We start from the raw sequence: 23485 nt of genomic DNA on the forward strand, positions 1-23485 counted from the left end.
GCCCAGAAAGTCAACATAAGGCTCACTGTCTATTGATGAATTCTTTGTAGTATGTACATCCTTAAATCAGTAATGAATACTCTATAGTGGAAAAGTTGAAGCAAGAATATAAATGGCAAATTTTGACTGATTTTGTTCAGGGGCCTAATTCTCAGACTTAGTTATGTGTGCTGTGTAAGTGTCATAAAATGTTAAACTGGTCAAGCTTTATATGCTAAAGAAATTTGAAAATGGCCAAGTACCACTCAAGAGAACAAAAAAGCACATGCATCGCCGAGAAATTACTTGATTGTTTACTACTATTAACCAACTCATATTAAATAAGCAGTCATATTAAGTCCTTCAGTGTCATGCTGGATATTGCCAATGGGTCTAAAACATTTCTGATATTAGTTGCATACCTGTCTACCTTAACATAAATTACATCATTTCATCACATTCTGAACTGGCAAAGAAGAAGTTTAAAAATTCAGGTTCCTTTGGCTAGGATAATACTCATTGGGATCTTAAATTACAAACTCAAGATTAATATGGTAGATATTTTCACTTAAAATCCAGTTTGGAGGATAATCCAGGGATTCAAAATACCTCAATATGGCTAGTAGGAATAAAACAGTGATGTCAAAATGTGTGAACCCTAATGTGAGACTACCAAAGATTAAATACATTAAAAATAATCTGCTTTCTGGTCTATCAAGATTTTCAATTCCATTGGAAATGCAATGGAATTCTACTGGGGCCACATTGTTTTGACCTGTACTATTTTAGCCAATATACATGTCGTACACTTAATCCACTGGGTGATATCTATGTATATCTCTATTTTGCAGATGAAGAAAATTCATCCCATGAATTAAAGTATTCATCTCATAGATCCCAAACACCAAAAACAAGCAAATTCCAATGGGCTTCATAAAAGCTTAAATTACTGTTTTGTCTCACATAAGACTTATATATCTCCTTGTTTCTTTGTTCCTCCTAAATTTTCATGGTGAATGAAAATAACAGTTAGAATGAAGGTTTTAGAATCCAACCATATGGGTTCCGATCCTACCTGTCTACATACTAGAAGTGTGATTTTAGTATAGTGATGAAACTTTTCCATGCCTAAATTTCTTTATCTGTGAAATGAAGAAAACACTTCTTATCTAGTAATGGGAGCTGGGAGGATTCAAGGAATTCATAGACTTCACCATATAAAGCACTTAGATTTACAGAAATTAAAGTTGGAGGTAACAGAAAACCTTATTTATGTATTTTGCTCAATAATTAGTCAGAAGTGAACAATGAGGCCGTCAAAGAACCATTCTCTTTCTAACTTCTTTGCTCCACCATTCTTTGCTTGTGATGTTGTAATTGTTAGTACAGGACGAACTACATATAATGTGCAAGTGTTTATATCTGACTATTCACTGGAAGAAGAGAAGAAGCCTAGTAACAAAGGAAATCCTCTACAGGGGATTAAAGTTTATATCTCATCAGCAAGAACAAATTTGGATGTGTGGACAAGCTGCAGAAAGTAATAAAGTAATAAGAATTTTTATTTTATAGCTTCTGTGGGAGAGAAAGACAAATGAGTAAGTGTTGTCCATACTGAGTGTTAAATAAGTCAATCAACAAAATATGCTGTAGGTAAATAGTAAGAATGCAGTAAGTTTTAGTAAACAGAGTCATGTCTTTTCCTTTCACATCTTGCATTCGATTACTAAATTTTCTTACTAGTATTTAGGCCAGAGTGTGTCTAAATTTTTGATTTGGTTAATTAGCCCAGTCTTTCCTAACCCCAATCCAAACTTATGGGGGAGCAATATGATGATTCTACTGTCAAACTTCTATTCCTAAATTGGATATTTTCAGCTAAGTTTGTATGATATGGTTTGAATGCTGTTACTAAACCAGCCAGATATCTTGGGATTGGAGTTGGTTGGTGGTAGGGGGAGAGGAGTAACTTTAACAAATCTTGTGTGTTTTGTCTTCTCCCATATATATGAAATTGATAGTAATTTATACTTGGGGATTTCCAAGATATCAGAGAACAAGTGAAATATAGTTTACCATGTCTGGTATAGCACAAAAGGGATTAGATAAAGGGAGGGTCCAGTAGGAATATTTGTCAACATTATTATTATTTCTACAATATAATCATAAAATATTGTCTCAGACTCTACTAGGTAATATATTACTTGTATATGGTAAAATGTATCACTGAAAGTTTATTGTGCTTATGAAAAAAAAGTAGTTCTTTGAAATGTTTCCTATAGATTTAATTTGTACAAAATATTTTATGTTAATTAGATATCTGCCTGAAAATATGCTCTTTCCACAATAAATAACTTATATACCTAAAAGAGTATTATTAGCAATTAGTGGTATTGGAAGAATCTAGTCTAACATGTAAAAGAATTTTTACTTTACTTCATTAACTTTATAATCATAAGAGAATCAATATCACTCTCATATTCAATATATGTAATTTTCTTAAATGCTTAATAAAACATGTTTGCTAATATTTAATGAGTATTTCTAATATGCCACATGTCCTTTCTAGTGATATTATATATACATACAAATTTAATCTTCTTAACAGCTCTACGGATACACAAAATTATTATACCCATTATATAGATATAATTCATTCAAGTAACACATCTAGAAAGAGGTGGTTCCAATTTTAAAAACAGAGGGTCTAACTTCATAAGTATCCTTTAAAATGCTATGCTACAGGCTTCTATAATCTAAGGACTTCACAAATATAGTACTCTAAAATTTGTCCACTTCCAAATTTTTGTTGCAAGTCCTTTCAGAAAGGAATTACATGGTATCCACGCTTCATGATGTCTAGCCAAGTATTTGACACATAACTTCTCTTATTAAATGTTTTTAATTTGTAATACTTCTCTTATTAAATGTTTTTAATTTGTAATAGCCATGTAAAAAAATGCAATTTAGGTACTATGGATAAAAGTGGAAATATTTATCTCTAAAAGAATGTATAATGAAAGAAACTTTCAGAAGAATGTCTAGTCATTTGTTTTTGTTTTTATTATGGACAAAAATTATAAGAAAAATGTTTTTAGATATTTCAATTTAATAATGAAAAGAAGATTTTGTGTGTAAGTGTATGTGAGTGTGTTAACAGGAACTTGGTAGAGGAGATGTATGTAGTTTGTGATATAAAATAATCTATTAATAAAGTCTGGAGGACAATCACTAATGATATGAACAAATGGCTTGACTGGAGAAACAAGCAGAGCTACAGTTCACAGTGAGGCTGAACCTACTTATAACTATCCAATATCAATTCTCATATTCTTTCTTACAAGCAGAAACCCAATTTTATTTGGAGCTTAATTATACTCAGAAACATGAAAAGTAAACACTGAACACAATTGACACTCTCTTAGTTAAGAGAAGGGTGGAACATTTATTGAATGGTTTACATTTTCTGCCACTGTAAGTTTAAACTGGAATTAAAACAAGAGTGTAAAACATAGTTATTTTACTATGCATCTGTAAGGTTCTAAAAGACTGAAAAGAACTTCTGATTGGATTTTACAGTCATACTGTTGATGGTAATATTGGTATCTCAGGCAATTTGTGGTGGAGAAAAAAAGGAACAGACGTAAGAAAGCTGAGGTTATGTAGTAACCTTATAGGACTGACTCTGAATGGGGACATTGGTGTGCTTTACCTCATGATGGTATTATCTTGAAAACAATACAGATGACCTAACCTTGTTTACTGGAAAAGTCTATAAACAAGAGCCATTCTATAGCAATTTAGCAGGCCTAGTGCTCAGACAGTGGTATCTAAACATTACTTCCTACCATAAAAACCAGAGATCTCAGAAAGAAATGATTCTAGGTATGAGGGAGGAAATATTCAAGACTATCCTGGAATGATTTCATATGAGAAATCAAATAAACTATCAAAGACCACAGAAGATGTTTTAAAAAGACTCAGTAGCTTCTGAAGAGCCTTCCATTGGCCAAAGGAACAATAATACAACTTAAAAATTGACCAGGAGGAGCATAGAGCATATTTAGGATACAGATATTTAGGGTATTGTTTTATACTTTAGTGGTGGATACACATCATTTATATATTTGTCCAAACCCCCAGAATGTACAACACCAAGAGAAACCTAATTTAAAGTATGGATTTGGGTGATAAGGTGTAGGGTCATTAACTTTAATAAATGCACCACTCTAGTGGGCAATAACGACAGAGGGGAGGCTATGCATGTGTAGTGGCAGGGAATATATTGGAAACTTTTGTACCTTCATATTAATTTTGCTGTGAATCTGAAGTTACTCATAAGAAAATAAAATCCTTTGAAGAAGTAATAAATGGAATGGAATGTAACAGTTTAAGTTTCAATTTATGAGCTGCTAACTTACTATACTGCAAGCCAGAGGAAACCAAAAACTAGTTGGCCATTTCTGAGTGTTCTAAAATAGAGGTTGGAAACTAATCTGCTCCAGTGCTTGATTTTGTAAATAAAATTTTAGTGGAATATAGCATGGCCATCTGTTTACATATTATCTATGGCTGCATTCTCGTCACCATAGCAGAGATGACTAGCTGTAACAAAGCAAGTATGGATTGCAAAGCCTAAAATATTGGCTGGATGTCCCATTGTGAGACAAATCTACTTGATCCTTTTTCTAAGTAGCCATTATTTTGAAAAATAACAAATAAGGGGAAAGAAGTGAACATTTATCCTGTCTTTCATCTATGATTACTAACTCAGATTTGCCAAATGTTGATGAGGGTACATTTTCTTTATATATATATGTATTGTAGCTTAAAAATGAAAATGGAGTGGTAAAACTAGAATGTCACGATTTTTCCACTTCTATGAAATAATGGATCAAATGGTAGAATGAACATCAGGGGCTAAGACCACAGAGAAAAAAACCAAACATTAAGCGATTTCTAATAGAATTCAGGCATCATCTATGATATTGTCTTGCAAAAAATCACCCCTAAATCTGATAAAAACTTTAGATATAACTACCAATTTATAAGAAAAACCTGTTCGAGATGGAACATACGAAGCCACACCAAATGGATTCAACAGCAACATCCAGAGTATGGAAAAGTCTGTAGGAAAAAATAACCTAGTTTTTAAAGCATCTAAGATGTAAGAACAAATTATAAAGGAATATTTTTTTAAATTATTGTTTAAAATGTAAGGTGGGAACAAGAAATTGTAACTAAAGTTAAAAAGATTTTTATATTTTAGAAACATAAAAAAATATGTGCAAATGAATAAAATAATGTCTAGAATTTCCTCAGAATGACTGAGGATGAAGGAGGGAGGGGCATACAGGAAACAATATTGATGTGCAGGTAGATAATTACACGACCATTTTGTATACTATTTTCTCTGTGTTTGAAATGTTTTACAACTAAAATACTTAAAAAAGAGGACAATGAGGAGAAATTAAGTCAAGCTGAGATGTTACAGAAATGAGCTTATGGAAAAATTGTTGATTAACATTTCATATGATGTCTGTACAGAACATAGAATTTCACTTTGGATCAAGGGTTGAGTCAAAAATGAAAGGAAAACGGGCCAACACGTCTGTGAGAGAATTGGAAAAGTTATTTAAAATGCAACATAGCCAAGTTATAGTCACCATCAGTTCCAAATATCTGTCATTTACCCACCCATCTGCTTAGTTTTTACATCCAATATTCTTCACATTAGAAGAAGGCACAGTTTCTATTCTAAAAAGTGGTTGATATGAAATGATAAAATGACTCAGTATGAATGACAGAATATCTTATAGAAATGTGGGTCCGGATCAGTTAGTAACTGCATTTAATTAACACAGGGCCAAAATAACATTGTCTTAAATAATACAAAGGTTTCTTTTTCTCTCACGAAATTCAGAGAGAGACAGTTGAAAGGTATGGCTGCTCCATCATTATTATTCATGTCCCAACTCCTTCATTTTTCTGATCCAACCATTAAATCCACATACTGAGCAAAAAAAGAGGAATATTTATTAGCAGAAATGTTTCTCAACTTATTAGCCAACTGTTTGTGAAATTTTCTTGAGGTCCCAGGAAATTGTTCCTATTTCCATTGCTTTGGCCATGCTGACCTGTAAACAGCAGAAAGAAAAGGGAGTTTATTACCTCTGCAGTTTCCTTCTTAGAACGATATAGATGTTTACTTATTGAAAAAGAGGAGAACAGATATTGAATAGGTACCAGGACTCTGAGCCACAGAACTCAAGGCTGCACTCCTTTTCCTTTCGGCTGCTACTAGCAAACACTAACATAATTACTTGGAGAAATTTCCACTTGCATATCTTTTCAAGATCAATATTGTTAGAAGTTACAGGAGACACAGTTAAAAGTTTGGGAAGTGTTAAGTTATAGAATCCTCTGTGTCATTTTAGTAACACAGGATGTGAGAAAAATAATATTTACTCTAAAAAAATATGTTTGAATTAGCAACTGAGTATCTCTTAGGTGGATTTGACCTCATAATGCCTTAATGGGAAAAAAACCATACAAGACTCAGAAATGTGTAAAAAAACACAAAGTTACTGTGTGTTGTTCCAGTGGAATGTTGTCAGTGTATAGGGAATCCTCAAGGAATTAGATGGTCTTCTAGGGCTGTACATTTCCTAATGTCTTTGCATGACCAGGCGATTTAAGATTTTTTAAAGAGAGAGAATTCAAATTGTAGAAAACTGTTATAATGCAAATATTACCTTTCCAGAGCAAGGCAACTGATTCCTGTTTTTGGCAACACAAATGAAATTTGTTTGGTAGAGAATATAAACCCCTACAACTCAATTCTCATTGGAACTGGTTTTAACATCTGACTGATTTCCTCATTAATTAATGACTTAAGGAAGACCTTTGACAGGTTGTCATTTTTAATTTGAATGGCAGCTATGATTTTACCTTTTTGAAAATCAGTCTTGAACAGTTTTGGAGATTCCACTGAGGTGTTCAAATGGATTCACTTAATAGATCCAAGCTAAGTGTATTGCTGGTGAGGAACAACTGATGGACTATGTAGACACATCGTGGTTCCCAGAGTAAAACACCCAAGTGGCAATAGAACTTTGCCAATAATGGTTCTAGGTTTCTTTAGTATTTTCCTCCTCTACTAATTTTTGTAAATCATTATAAAATATTTTTCAACTTACTATTTTATATGCTTCAACAATTTCAGTATTTTATGGTGAATATTTGTTTGTTTTTTCCAGAAAGTACACTTGAACACATAAAAAAACTGGTACCATTTACATAATAATTCTGTTTTCTAAGGACTAGAAACAAACTTAAAAGTAGGAATTTGAATCCTTTTTGTGTATCCCAATATTCAGAAGGATAGCCAAATATATCTCTAGCTTATCTCTTTATTTTACTTTAAGGCATATTACTTTTGTTAGCAATTGGAGGAATATTTCTTGTACCAGTTATGAGAAAATGCTGAGGACAACATTTTACAGGGTTCAGCTTCAGTTACACATTTTGTATCTATTATATGTGTGATTGCAAGGTTGGGGATGGCATAAAGGAGTTTCTCTAACTGTGGCTATATGTTTCAGGCTAGTAAAGGTCTGATGTTAACCAGTGATTTTAAAAGAAAAAGAAAAACTTTTTTTTATAATTCACCTTGCAATGAAGTCTTTAAAAGTAGCCAGCTTCTCACTCCAATTTGAAAAAGACAGATACATTCCTATGTTTATCGCTGCACTATTTACAATAGCCAAGACATGGAAGCAACCTAAATGTCCATCAGTAGATGAATGGATAAAGAAGAAGTGGTACATATACACAATGGAATATTATTCAGCCATAAGAAGAAAACAAATCCTATCATTTGCAACAACATGGATGGAGCTAGAGGGTATTATGCTCAGTGAAATAAGCCAGGTGGAGAAAGACAAATACCAAATGATTTCATTCATATGTGGAGTAAAAGAACAAAAGAAAACTGAAGGAACAAAACAGCAACAGAATCACAGAACCCAAGAATGGACTAACAGTTACCAAAGGGAAAGGGACTGGAGAGGATGGTGGGAAGGGAGGGATTAGGGGGAAAAAAAGAAAGGGGGCATTACGATTAGCATGTATAGTGTGGGGGGGGGCACAGGGAGGGCTGTGCAACACAGAGAAGACAAGTAGTGATTTTACAGCATCTTACTATGTTGATGGACAGTGACTGTGAATGGGGATGTGGGGGGGACTTGGTGAAGGGGGGAGCCTAGTAAACATAATGTCCTTCATGTAATTGTAGGTTAATGATACCAAAATAAAATTTTAAAAAAAGTAGCCAGCTTCTGAATAATTCACACATACTTATTCAAACATTTTAAACCACATTATTGTAAGTAATTCATAAATCTTTTTTAAACTAGGAAAGAGTTATACAACAACTTTTCACATTCGGAGAAAAGTGAAGAAAGTTCTTATAAGTAGTATGCTTTTATTTTGCCAACCATGTTATGCTCCCGGTTCTTATTTACAGTCTGAGAACAGAGTTGGAGAACATGAGGTGTGCAGGACATGTTCGGTTTACTCCTCCAGATCTTTTCTTCACCATTCTCCACCCTGCTGTCTTCCTTCAAGGCTGATCTGTAGACCAAACAAGGGGCTTCCTTGACCTCTCAGTTCCAGTCAGGTTCAGCCAGGGAAGCTGCCCAGCAAGAGACTGGAGGTTTTGGAGTGACGCTGGGCATTTATTCCTCTGGTTGCCATCGCTGCCAGCTCTGTGCATCAAGTGGGATTGCTTCATTTCATTTGGCTCTTTCTCTAGGATTCTGTCTTTCAAGATACGGTGACTACTCTTTGCTCTTGTTAATTGCAGCTGGGGTAGCACTGCTCTGCCGATGCTAAAACCATGGACATGTAATATCCTTCGTGGTTTCCTTGTGCCCTGCTTGTCCCTTTCTTTGTAGTTCCTTTATTAAATCATTCTCAATGTATATTTTAGTATGATATCCATTTCTTGCCAAACTTGACAAAGAAATAAAAAGGAATCTCCAGAAAGAACCTAAGTATCTGTGGGTAGGTAAGGTTTATTCAGTCCAGTTCTCCTCAGTGAGTATTTAGTGAGAACTTGCATAGCAAATAAGTTCTTGGAAATGGAGATGAAGATATGAGGTAGAAGGTAAAAAAGCAAAACAGTGTCCAGCACATAATTACCAGGTCTTGAAGCAAAGTAAATAAATATATAAATATTTTAGAAATATTCATAATTATGAATCCTATTTAACATGACTTTGCAACCATGCTTTTACCTTATTTTCTTTAAGAAGAAAGAAAAAACAGAAGTTTTAGAATAAGGATATCTTTAAATGAAGGAGATTTTTCAGAGTAGTTTTTACCTACTGATAGGTAAAGGAATGGGATTATAAATTAATGGAACACTAAAAATATTTAACAATAAGTTTAGGAAAAATGTAATCTCATTATAAATTCCAAGAATTAAAAATTTGACTTTAATTCTTGATTTTAAAATACTCAGTTTTAAAGGATAATTGAAACTCCATGTGATAAAAACTTTTTAACCCTAATATTATACTTAATAGTGGAACATTTGAAGTATTTGTTTCTACAGTCAGAAACAAAAAGTAATGCCTATAACTTCTATTATTTAACATTGTACAAAGATATTATTATTGCTTATCATCTAAAAAACTACCCAGTTAGATGAGGAAAAGAAATAAAAACATAAAAATTAAAAAAGGAGGAGATAACACAAAATGCAGATTATGTGATCATATATTCAGGATAGAGTAAAGGACAATATTAACTTATAGAAATTAATAGTAGTCAAACATAAAACTTACAGAAAATACATTGGAAAAAAGACACAACATTCCTATGATTATATAGTGAGAAATATGCAAAACTGTATTTACAACTTTTAAACTATCTTGAAAGTACATAAAAAATGAAACAAATGGAAATTATAGGAAAAATCAATAATTTTCCATAAGATTAATCACTATAGGATGATCTCAATTAATATACCGTTTATTAACTACGTAAATACCAACTTCATATATAAATTAAAAAAATTAAAATTCTTGAAAAGAAAATAAGAGGATGTTTTCCTAACATATTTAGCATAGAAGGTAAATTAAGTAATGAAAACTTTGTAGAGACAGATTAATGCAATAGAACAAAAAATTCAGATAATGACTCTTACACAAGACTTTAAGTAAATCTGAAATGGACAGATGTATTATTCAACAGATGTGCTTTGAAGCAACTGTGTTGAGCTCTGAGAAAAAATACTGGGTTCATAATTGCACAAAGACAATTCCAAATGTAGTACTGATTTAAATATAAGAAACCATAAAGAAGAGAGATTTCTTTCATAAACTCAGAGAGTGGAAGGCCTTTATACATTTGATATGAATATTCAGAAGCCATAAAAAAGATTGGGTAAATTTAATGACATGAACATCAAAAGCCACTTTATGGAAAAAAAGAAGACCACCTGGGAAATTATCATGACTAATATCACATTAAAGTTGTCCCAAATATGTAAGGAAAACCTCCAAAGCCAATAGGAAAAAACAGGCAAAAGATTAAAAGAGACCAGTCACAGAAAGGGAAATGTGTCCTTAAGCATAAGAAAAGATGCAAAATCTCACTCTTTAGGGAAATACAAATTAAAACTACAGTACGATTCCATTGTAATCCACCAGACTGGAAAAAACTTAAAAGTTCAATTACCCACAATATTGGTAAAATTGTGTGCAGAACGAGCAGTGTGCAGTGACTCATATTGTAGCCTGATTGGATGGCTGTTACAACAGGGACGGAAGTCGGGGTGAGAGGACAGAGTTTTTCATATTGTGCAAGTATAAAGTGGTACAACTACTATGGAGGGCACCTTTACAGTTTCCAGAAAAATTTAATATGCATACATCTGGACATCCTTCTGGAGTTCTTTGTTCATATAAGCTAGTGCATATACAGAATCATGTATGTACAAGTTTTTTAATTGCAGCATTGTCTCTAATAGAAAGGGCTAATGCTCACATAGCATATAAGATTTCCCTACAGTGAGATACCAAGCAGCCACAAATATGGAGTAGAAAGTTCTCTCTTTTGTTAGTAACAGATGTTCCAATATATTATTAAGTGAAAAAAAAGCAGAAAAATGAGTGTAGTATACTACATTTATGTAAAACATAGTACATATAATCTGTACATATAATCTGTCTCATTATGTATATTCATAGGGCTCATAAACACAATGCAAGGAAAAAATCACCAATGAAAGAAAACAAGTAAATAATAACAGTGGTTGACATGTTGAGTAGAGATGCTAACCATTCCTCTTTCAAACCTTAAAGATTCCCAAAACACTGGGATTTTTATTAACAATTTAAATTATACCAAAATTTGTATTTAAATGATTGTACAAATTATGAGAACCAAATACCTGTAATGTTTTAAAGATGCAGATATGAAGAAAATGCAAATGATGAGTGAATTATAAAAGAAAACACTCCCTCAGAAAGCACCATCCAGAAGGTAACAGGCTGTTGTGTTTTCCATGAGCTGGAAGCCCCAGATGGCCGAGCATTGCGGAGAGGGTGGGTAGTGGTGAAGAGTAGGGGGTGAGAGAGCGTGGCAATTTGGGGATCTGAACTGAGGGAAAGCACTGAATCATTTGGTCCCACGGCATTCCCTCTGCATATGTGTATGTAAGTAGTTTTTTTTTTACCATAAATACATCTGCCATGTTAGGCATGGTTAGTCACTGGGATAGCCCTCTCTGCTAGATGGGAAATGCAATGGATTATGCATCACATATGAACTTGTAAGTTCACAGTGGACAAAAATAAAGAATTTCAAAGTAAATGACTCAAGAAGGAATATCTGAGCTGGGAAATAACAAGTATGTTAAAGACAGTATTTCTAAAAAATTTATTGGAATACCTGATCTTTAAATACCCAAGCAAGAACATTCGGTTTATACACATAAAATTCTAAGTAAGTCAACAAATTCTGAAATGTTTGAAAATATTTTTCTCCATAGCCATAACCTCTAAGCTCTTAGGGACTAAGACTTTTGCCAGTGAAATCTTAGAAGACTTTGGAATCTATAGATATAATTTTTCTATAAAAACATCAATAATATCTTACTCAAAGAGAGAAGATTTTATAAAAAAAATAATTTGCCAAATGTTCCCATTCAGCTCTCAAAATCATCCTGCTTTGAACACAAAACAACTTACAAAGACATGTAGAAGGTAAGAGTACATATCATTAAGAATAAATTTGTCTGCATTAAGAATAATTTTGTCTGTCACAAAAGTATCTTTTCAAGTTTTCCCTTGAGTATTCTTCCTAGTTTACAATATTTGAGAAATCCCAGTAAACAATGAAAATCTAGTTTTCATTAGACATTTTCTCACTGGAGCCATTTCTCCACATCTATAATAGGTCAGCAGGCAAATAAATATTAAATTCCATGTTTCAAACAGCTCTTCTAGGTTGTCCAGAGACCAGAAATTCTAACATGTTGGAAAGTGTGCACACTCCTGCTAATAAATCGAATTTAAATTTGTAACTGTTAACATCCAGGGGATCCAGGAGTACAACATTCAGTTTTTTAAATCATGTTTGCTTAGTCTTTTGACATTCTCCTCTGCCTTTTTACCCTTAATTACATTATTTCTATCATTATTCAAGTATTCTGTATCTGCATCTCAAATATCTTCCTATTACCATAGAAGACTTCTCCAGGGATTGCTTAATTTCATTATTCCCTTTACAAAAAATGTGTAATAAGAGTTGTCAATGTCTCTTGTCTTCATTTGATCACCTTCCATTCTTTCACTAAATGCAGTAAGACCTACCCTCTAATAATACTGCTCTTATCCTGGTCACCCATTTTTCTACGCCCAATCCAATGATAACTTTCAGCCCTAACTATGCATATCATGGAGCATTTAACAGAGGTTATAAGACTATTTTTTAAACACTTTCTTTATATGTCCTCTAGGGTAGCACTCTCCCTTAATGCACCTCTTACATTTCAGCCTCACTTTTCTCGACTTTATATATCAAAGAAAACCAGGGCTCGGTCTTAGATCTCTACTCATAAACTCAACTGTCAACACAATTTCTCTTGTCCCATTATTTTATGTTGCAACGATTTCTGAAGACTAAAATTAAATCAACATCCTGGCCTTCTAGCTAAAACTCAAGGCGAACTTCTACAATCTATCATTGATTATCTAGACCCAGTATTCACAATTTTAAGTGTAAGGTGAACAAAAGCAACTTCTTGGCTTTGATCCCCACTCCCTAGTAAAGCTGCTTCTTCTCATCTTCGCCATCTCAATAAAGAGCAACTTCCTTCTGCCGTTTGCTTAGACAAAAATTGTTTGCAACACCCTTCATTCTTTTTTCTCACATGTCAGATGTAATCCTTTAAGACACAAAGAACAGAGAGCCAGGACAGATACACTCTGCTTCGGAGCCTCTCCTGGTTTCTTCCTCTATGATGCTACTCAGCCAATAGACAGTCACTTCGATTTCTTATTTCCTTCAGGTTATTGACCACATATCACAATATGAGACTTCTTTCCTGAATGGTCTGCAGATAACCTTACTTCTCTAATCATCTCTAGTGTCCTTAAACTCTTTGCTTTCTAGACTTTTACCTTCCTCCCTCCTTCCTTCCTGGTAAATACAGAATAAAAGTGAGAACACTGCTGGGCACCAGAACGTAAAAGCAAGGATTGAGTAGACAATTTGGAGGGGTTTGGGTCTCTATACTCATGTGGATTCAGGATTTTGGGCAATCCTACATCAATTTCAAGTTCAGTGAAGACTCCATTAACATATAAACAGCAGTTATAAAATATTCTTAACTTTTAGGTCCAGTTTTACTCCTGAGATATAAAGTTGTATTCTACCTTTCTTTTACCTCCACACTTGAGTACCCCACATTCTGGGGCTCATTCCACTTTTCTCTCTGCCTCTAGTTGCTTTCCTGTTTTATCTTTCTCTTATGTTTGTATTTTTGTCTTTGGCATTGGCAGTACCAAGCAATAATGGTAGGCAGACAGAAATGAATTGTGCTTTCTGATAGTCTTTGATAGTGTTTCAAGCAGATGAGGTTATAGAAAATGTCTGCAGTTGTAAAACCTACATGAAATATCCTTCCCAGAGACCATAAACTAGCTATTGACCTTGGCCAGACATCTTGTTTCCAGGATCTTGGCACAGGGGCAAGAAATCATGCATGATTTTAAAATGTCACTACCATTACAAAGAGCTGTTATCTTTCTGATAGTAATGAGGGTAAAAGAGAGATTGTTCTGTGAGCTGGATGATAAGTATTTTATAGCATAAAGGTTTACCTACACCAGAATTGTGGCTTTGTTTGACATGTTTATTACTCTTTTAACTCACTTATAAATAGGAAATTAGGATCTTTTATGTGTTTTTAAGTCTTTTCTGTATTTTTTTCTTTTTGTTTGTTTTGTGGAAATTTTAGGCACAAGTTAAGGTCCTGTAGATGATACTATGTGGTTAGTCTTTATTCCTTTAGAGGCCAGCAGGAGTTTACAACTGTACGTGCTACTGGCATTTTATCAGCCACTTACACAAATACAGCTTTTACTTTAACAGATTGGTTCCTTGTGGTAAGCCAATCAAAATATAGCTACAAAATAATTTTCTTCATTCAGGTAAATTTATTAAAAAAGTGATACAATCATTTCAAAGAAACAGACTGTGACTATAATTTCTTCTGCCAAAGAAGCAAACCATTTTGAGGATCACCACTTACCACATGTCCTATGTTACTGCTTAAGAAATATATAACTGCCTGTCAAAACATTTTTATAGAAGCAACCTTTTCAAATAATCTAAAAGAATTATCTCTATACCTTACTTTAGGTAATTAGACCAACTGAATAATGTATCACATTTGAACCAAATGTAGTATGCAAAAATACAGAACTCATAATAAAATGAGAACATATATAGCAGATTAGTGTTGCTGTTTTATATCAGTTACCAGCTGTTCTATCAAATGGCATCTATTAAATATGTCATCATTAAACTTTCTGCAGCAGAAAGGGGGAAAGAAGTTTTACCAAAAAATTTATCCCATTGATTTTCTAAGAGGAAACTTCAATTTCAGTAAAATAATGAATTTGCATAACACCTTCTTGCTGAAATCTGTCTAGCATAATGGTACTAACCTAGGCACAAATTAGTACTGAAGAATCTACATTCACACTGTTTTTTCTTTGTTTAAGTTTAAAACTTCATTTTGTTTCTTTACTTAAGGTTTGGTATGATTCTCTCCTTTGTTGACTTTCTTATTTCTTTTTTTATTGAAGTACAGTTGATACAGAATATTATAATAATTTCAAGTATACAGCATAGTGGTTTACCAGTTACCCGCATTTTTAAATCTCACCCAAGCTAATGCTGTTGCTATCTGTCAACATAGAAAGATGTTACAGAATCATTGGCTATGCTATCAATGCTTTACTACCATCCTTCAAGAACAACTTATGTCATGATTGAGAATTTTGTTCCCTTTTATCTTCCTCCCCATCTCAACCCCTCCCTCATAGTAACCACCAGTCACTTCTCAGTGTCTATGACTTAAATTCTATTTTGTTCATTTGGTTTCAAAATTCACAAATAAGTGAAGTCACATGGTATTTGTCTTTCTCCATCTGACTTATTTCACTGGGCATAATACCCTGTAGGTTTGTTCATGTTGTCAAAAATGGCAGGATTTCTTTATTTTTATGGCTGAGTAATATTCCATTGTGTACGTGACATGACAAGCACCTCGCTCAGCTTAGAAGCAATGTGTGATTGGGAGAAAAGAAGAGATGTACTATAGGGGTATTATTTGGAATAGGATGATTAAGAAATCATTCTGAAAGGTAATACAAGGTAGAGAAAGGTGTTTGGTTAATCAGCTACATTAAAAGAGTCTAATCTTTTAAGAAAGTTCTTCACTGTCTGTAGAAGTCTGTTTGTTCTTCAGACCTTATCCCAAATGCCAGTTTACTGGATTGCCCTTTTTGAAAATATGTCTCTCTTACTTGATCTTCCAAGCATATTGAAGGTGCTCTGCACAAGGCCCAGGCAGCACTAATTGTCCTAATTCTTGAAGAAATGCACCAGGTTCCCTATTATCTATAATTCCACAGCACCTAACAAAGTGTCACCCTGGAGATGTGGATTTCAGATATGGTAAATTTAATCAGGGTCCATTTCAAATAGAAAATATTTATTTATGTCAATGAACTTTAAAAACATCAGATGAATACCATGTTTTTGCAGTAAATATTTTAAACTGTTCCTCATGGAATCCTTTTATATAAGGTTATCAATTATTAGAATTATGTATAATAGGTAAGAATATACCACTTTCCATGTTTTATACTGTTCAAAAGCATAATAATGCTAAATTATTATTATGTCATACTTCAGGTAGATAAAAAATACATCTTTGTGGGTTTTTTTCAACTACACAAATCCTTTTATGTGAGTTAGCTCTCTTGAAAATCAAAGGGGCCTGAGATAGGCATGAAAATATGGGTATAATACATAAAGAAATGTGAGATTCCATGTACTTCTAAATATCCTTTCAAAAAATTAGCTGGGACATCTAAATAAAGGCAACGGTTTACAGGAAATGCACACCCCTGCCCACCCACATGGGCCAGTAACACTGGAGAGAGAGGCATCCCAGACTGTGGGAGTCATTTTCAAAGAAGTGGGGGCACCTGTCCTTCATCCATCAAGCCCCTCAGTCAGGACCCAAAGCAGACTATTCTCACAAGCAAGACATTGGTTCATGGGATCTCAGTGGTCATTAAGGCCATTCATTATCTTTCTCAGAAAACAAATGACTGCCAGGGTCCCCATTTCAGTCACTTATTTCAAAAGAAAAATAATTAAGAAGAGAATACTCAACGTCATTAGGTCTGGGATGGAAGAAGCAAGACTTGCACAACAATATCGCACTCGTGCTCCACTCCCTGCTTCACATTCCTGTTCTCAAACATTGTCCAAAGCTCGTCTAAAGCCAAGAATTAAGTAAAGCAATTTACTCATCATTCTCTTATTTTCTGCTCATATCCATCCAGAACGGAGGGTGAGGCTGGAACCCCAGAGACCCACTTATGTTGTTTGTTGCCTCTTGTGTTAATTAACTCTATTATTTTGGGCAGTTTACTCATTTTGTCTTTTCTAAGTCCACTTTCCTTCTATGTAAAACTAATTATCTGAAATTGATAAATCTCTACAATCTCTTCAGTGTCTCTGCATCGTTAAGATAAGAATGTAATAAACAAATTTCAAAATGTTAGGAAAAGTTATAGTACGTGATTCCACGACACTGAGTACTGTCCAATCCTGGGCTTTGTCAAACTGTCAATTTGGAGAGGAAATATAAGTATCCAATTTTAGCTGCCTAATGTAATTTGAATAAAATGACAGAGCTACTTATTCAATACCATTACTGAATTAGTTTGTTCTTAACTTCCAGTATAGCATTCCATTAAATTATGCACTTCATAACAATCTACTTAAAGAATTTTTTTTTGGAAAGAATCCTTACACAATTTGGTTAGAAATCACGTTTTTAACCGATATTCTTTAATACACATCTTACACTTTAGCTAGGCTAAACTATTGCCCTGACACACATACAGAAAGTGCATCATTCTCAGTTTATCTATCCCCTTCCTCTGCCAGATATGCTCTCTATTAACATCTCCCCCTAAAAAGACTCTTAAAGCATTAATCAAATTTCACCCACCATAGAAGGATCATTGCAACTAGAAGGGATTTTTTTTCTCCTTGCACCCATCCACCCACTTCTGTTCACTCTACTTCCCAGTCTAAAAGTACTAGCTGTGCCCATCCTCTCCCGGCCCTAGTGCTTTAGGTCACTTCTACCCATGTAAACACCATACTGGTCTGTCTTTTTATTCAGCTTGTCCCCAAAATGCTTACCGCACTATAGGTTTTGGCTGAGTTCATTTCCCGAGGATTTGCCCCAGCAATGTCTGCTGTCTTTACCTTGCTAGTTCCCAGACTCCTTGAACTCCAATGTTATCCCTCCGGCAGCTCTGAACTCGACGGTCTGATCTCAGATTTTATGCCTATCTCTTAATCTCAGAAAGTAGTGTCCTTACCTGCTACCTCTCTTATTGGAATTTGTTTTTTTCTGTTGACGTTTGCTTAGCAAACCCAAACTCTTTTTTTGCATTTTGCCTCATTTTTCCATGTTAGTTGATATGACATAAAATTGTTATCTCCATACTGCCTACTTACTAGAAAATTTTATAGGAAATACATTTTCTTCCTATCATTACCTTCATATGTATACATATAACTTTCATATATATATACACATGTATTGGGTGCATGGATAACAAAATATCATACAATTTATATACTAACTTAACTAGTAATAATCTAGTCTGAAAAATGCCTTAAACTTTGCCTTTTCTTTCTGCCTTTTTTGTTTTCTTTTATTTCTCTCTGGTCATACCACTAGCATTTCATTTGGATGTTTTAATGAAAAATTCAGTCCTATAGAACAATAAAGGAATTACCAAGATTTTTTTGTCAGTAACCCAAAGGAGACCCTTGGGTTTCTACAAAATCTTTTAAAGTCTTTGCTTTCTCTCAAACCACTTTTATCTACTGTGTTTATTAAATACCAAGCTTGTCTAACATATCTAAAAACCACCAAACTAGTTCTAACATAGATCAAATTGTCTTGCATTTAAATTTTATGACTAAGAAATATACCTTTTATTTTTTAAAATTATTATTATTATTTTAATTAAGGTATCATTGACATACAATCTTATGAAGGTTTCACATGAGCACATTGTGGTTACAACATTCACCCATATTATCAAGTCCCCCAAACACACCCCATTGCAGTCACTGTCCATCAGCATAGTAAGATGAAATATGCTTGTTCTTAAATATAATGTTAAGTTAAATTTATAATGTGGAAAGAAGCAACTGTTTTCTAACTACAGCATAGTAAATCAGTACATTGTAACAGCTTCTGCAAGCATTAAAGCAGTGGTAATAAATATAATAGTTATGAAACAATATAATAATTTTAATTATGCCTGACTGTTTAAAGGTATCATTCTTTTTCACAGTTACAATTTTTAAAAAAGAGGATGATAGCCAAGTAATGTCAACAGCTGTCAGTCTGACAGTTTAAACAAAAAATCAAAAGCTGAATATTTGCTGGTGTACAAAGGTACTCTAAACAGATTAAAATACACTTAACTATTACAATACATGTTAAAATATTTAACTATCTACTGGCTATAATTTAAATAATTTTAAACTAAGTATGAAAGAAAACAATATTTGCACTAATTCTATTTCCTAGTTGTGTAATCTTTTCTGGAATCTATGCTCTATTTTTATTGAGCATTTTGTATTAGCTTTGTGATTTTCTATATTTTCAGGACTTTAAAAAATAAGTTAAGATGAATTTTTATCTTCATTTTTAGAATTATTTTTAGTCACCTTGTCTGCAAAATGTGTGCATCACTACAGGCTTTGTCATCAGACAGTACTGGGTTCATATGCCTTTGGGTAAGTGTCTAAAGTTCTCAAAGCTGTATTTTCCTCTGTTATGAATGATGGGTAATAAAAGTACCCTCATAGTATAGCTCAGGATATTTTTAAAAATAATCTATGTAGTGCATTTAATGCTGACACAGGAAGTACTCAAAAAGCATTAGTGATATTTTTTAAGTTGTCACAAGCATCTACTTGTCTAATTCTCTCCTTGTCCTTTATCGGCACGATCTTTGGGAGCATGCTCGCTTGAGCGGTACATTAGAAGGTTTAAAGAAGAATGATTTGTGTCTTATTTGATGCTTTCTCAAAGGAGAGGCAAAAACACTTAATGAAGATTTTTGAATACACCATCTAAAAATTAATAGTAAAAGATATCTCTTACAAATGCAACTCACGGCAATACTGTTATATCTCAAGGACTGACTAATAATCTGATAATTCAAATGGCATTTCAAGTTTTTGCTTCATGTTCTTCCCTTCTGCCATTTCATTGTTTCCTGAATGATGACATTCTTTGGAACTGTCATTTACTCAATGACCAAATCATAGAATCAGGTGTTAGGCAGTAAACATCACAGAACTGAAAACTGTTTCAGCTGACACTTCAGTCATACTAATAATTGAATAAGAAGACTGCACAAATGATTCAGTTACACTTACAAAAGATATTTTTTAACCAGAAAGAAAAAATGAGCACTACAACTAACTTGAAATTATAAAGAGTGTTTTTCTATTAGTGACTTTATTCCTTGTACAAGTTGTTCAAAGGATAATTGAGTAATTTTTAAGTCAATCTTAATGTGTCCCTAAGTTTTTGCCTCAGCCCTAACTTACTTAAAGTGGTTCAAATAATGTATGAATGCATGCTTGCTGTTAGAACAAAATCAAACGATATTGAAGGTACAATACAAACTCATCTCCATGCCAAACCCTTGACCTCATCCCCAGACACGCACACCCCAGTCTCGTAATGTCCCCTTGAAAGATAATTATGAAAGACAGTTTTCAGTGCTTTCAATCCAGGCTGTTTCCACATGTGGATAGATGTGGTATCCATCCATGCTGCTGTTGACTGCAAAATTCTCATGTCACAGAAATGGGATGATATAAGACCTACATGAAAAAAAAATCTTTAGGAAAGATTGAAGATAAAATACAGCAATGACATTTATTAATTAGTTCTTCACAATAACCCTGGAAAGCACATGCTGTAATTCCCAGGTTCCTTAAGAGTCAAGTGTAACATACTCAAGGCACATGATTAGCAAAAGGCAGAGGCTGGACTTCAAACAAACACTGTTTGATTCCAATACGTCAAAATTAGTTCTTATATGATGCTTCTTCTCAATGTCTTTTTCTTTCAGATCTTTGGTTTTTAAAAATTTTTTTTAAATAGCAAGTTCTTGTAGAGACACACACACACACATATATACATACACACATGCATATGAATCTTAAGATACACAGAAAAGGAAATTTTATTTATTTTGCAGGAATAGAGATCAATAATCATGCCTTCTTGAGATTATCCATTAAGACAATCTCCAAGAGACAAAAGGAAAACAGTTTTTTTAATATGTTAAAATTCAGTTGATATAAACAAGTTAGATAAAACCCTATCCACATTAATGAGAAATTTTGGTGCAACCCATGAGTCTTCTGAGTGTAATACATCATCGCAGGATGAGCACAGACAGCGCATTCAAAGGTTCACTATTTCAGTGCTTAGCTATTTTCAGGGCTTCCAGTATTCAGTCTGAGTTGAAACTTACAGCTTAAACTTGATCAATAATACCACTGGACACTTCCTTAATGAGAAAAAGAAATAGGCTGATTCTAGTATGATTTTAGTCACGATCCTGGTCATTCACATTCAGGGGCTCCCTTTGGTCAGTCCCTCCCACGCTGCATAGCACCTTACAGCTTTGGGTGCCAGATTCAGGCCGCGCCTTGGTATTCTCTGGGTGGAGGCGTTTCTTAATGAAAGGTGGTAGTTAATCTTTCAGAGATGGTGACTGGGTCTTTCGCAGAGCTTGAGCCCTGCGGCATCTAGTTAGAGGGAAGGATCCTGTTCATTGCAAGTTTATAGCTCCAGAGCTCTTTTCCTATATATTATGTTGTGTTCAAATCTATTAACAAAAAAAATACATCACTATTTGCTTAGCTCCTTTGTATATTTCTAAATGAAATCACCATTCATCAGTTATAAGGCCTATCTGCATGGTTTCAGTGATGTATCAGATTTTGTAAAAAATTCTCACAATTACCAAGAAAAAGGCAACCATGAATATTTAGAACAGATGAGTTAAAAACACATATACCTTCATTAATTCAAACAAAGCTGTTCCTTCCACCTAATATATACATAGTGGTTTCTGAAGACAGGGGGAAACCCAATGGGAAAGAAAGAGGTGGAAGAAAAGAGTCTTTTAGAGAAGTTTTCACTATATAATATGATTTTAAGGGTAACTGAGTATATATACCTATACAATTGGCTAGACTGTTTTCAAAATTATTAGAAATTATAAATAATTTATATTTGAATTTATAAAATTCACCTAAATACTAGAATACTTACAATGACACATTATACATGATTAATAAATTTTGAGTCACTGTCACTACTGTTTTTATTTCATAATCATTTGTTGCTAACAAAAAACAGTTCAAGTTATTTTACTGATCAAGTGTGTCATACATATTTCCGATGATTGGCTACACTTACACACATTATTTAATAAAAATATTTCATAGCTGTAGTTAATAAAATGATCAGAATTCAAATCACAGTATGTGATTTCTTATAACTAATATACTTCATGCTTAAACTCTCATGAAATATTGAGTGGATCATTTCTTACTCACTTTTTCTTTAAAAAATACACAATCTTTCATTTGAATAAGGTCTTATAGAAATGTCCAGCTGAAGCAAATGCATAACATATCAAGTGAAGTCTTGTAGGCAATACATAATTCATATCCAAAAGCAGAACTTTATTAAAAAATTCAGAGATTTATTTGTTGGTTCAAAATGATGTTTTTCTTTTCAGTTCAGTGAACCTAAGAATCATTCCTGAAACAATTTAGTACCTTCCTTACTTGTTTCTAATTACAGAGCTCTTTTACTAAAAATTATATTGAATTGATATTTTCAACACGTATATGTAATCTCTGGAATGTGTCCACATTCTCTCATCTGCACAATTTCCACACCTGAATATATTAACAAGGGCACTTTAATAAGAGGAATAAGCACACACATTTTCCTATGGCAGTAACTAGCTTCTCCCTTTTACTTTATTGCCATATATGCCTAAGTATATTAAACAACATTTTTTGAAGCAAAACTAGCAATAACCTGTAGTCGGGTTTGCAATTCTACAACTGTTTGATCATTTTTTATTGTAGTACTGCTTTGACAAGTCCACACAAATAACTAATAATTATTGACACCTACTTCTCCTCGCCATTAGAATAATGGAAATGGTGCATGAAAAACAAACAGGACCACAGAGGGTGCACTCACCTTATAATTTTATGACAGAGCTTGGCAGACCAGTTGTTCACTTGGCTTATATTTTTAGTACCTTATTATTAATCCATTTGCTAATTTTTCTTTCTTGGTGATGTTTCCCCAGGTCAATTTATTTAAATTTACTGCTCTTTCATTCCTTTCCCATATCTTGTTTTTCTTTTTCTTTTTGCCCATCAGTATCAACATTCTCATATCCCATTAGTGCAAAGTCTGTGTTTAGTAGATCAGTATATTCCAAGCATCCAGAACACTGCCTGGCATATAGTTCATTGTTACTACATTTTTGTTGAATGAACGATTCTTCATTTTGCCAGTGAGAAAACTGAGACATAA

The sequence above is a fragment of the Manis javanica genome, chromosome 3 (assembly GCF_040802235.1).
Source record: "Manis javanica isolate MJ-LG chromosome 3, MJ_LKY, whole genome shotgun sequence".
Lineage (NCBI taxonomy): Eukaryota > Metazoa > Chordata > Mammalia > Pholidota > Manidae > Manis > Manis javanica.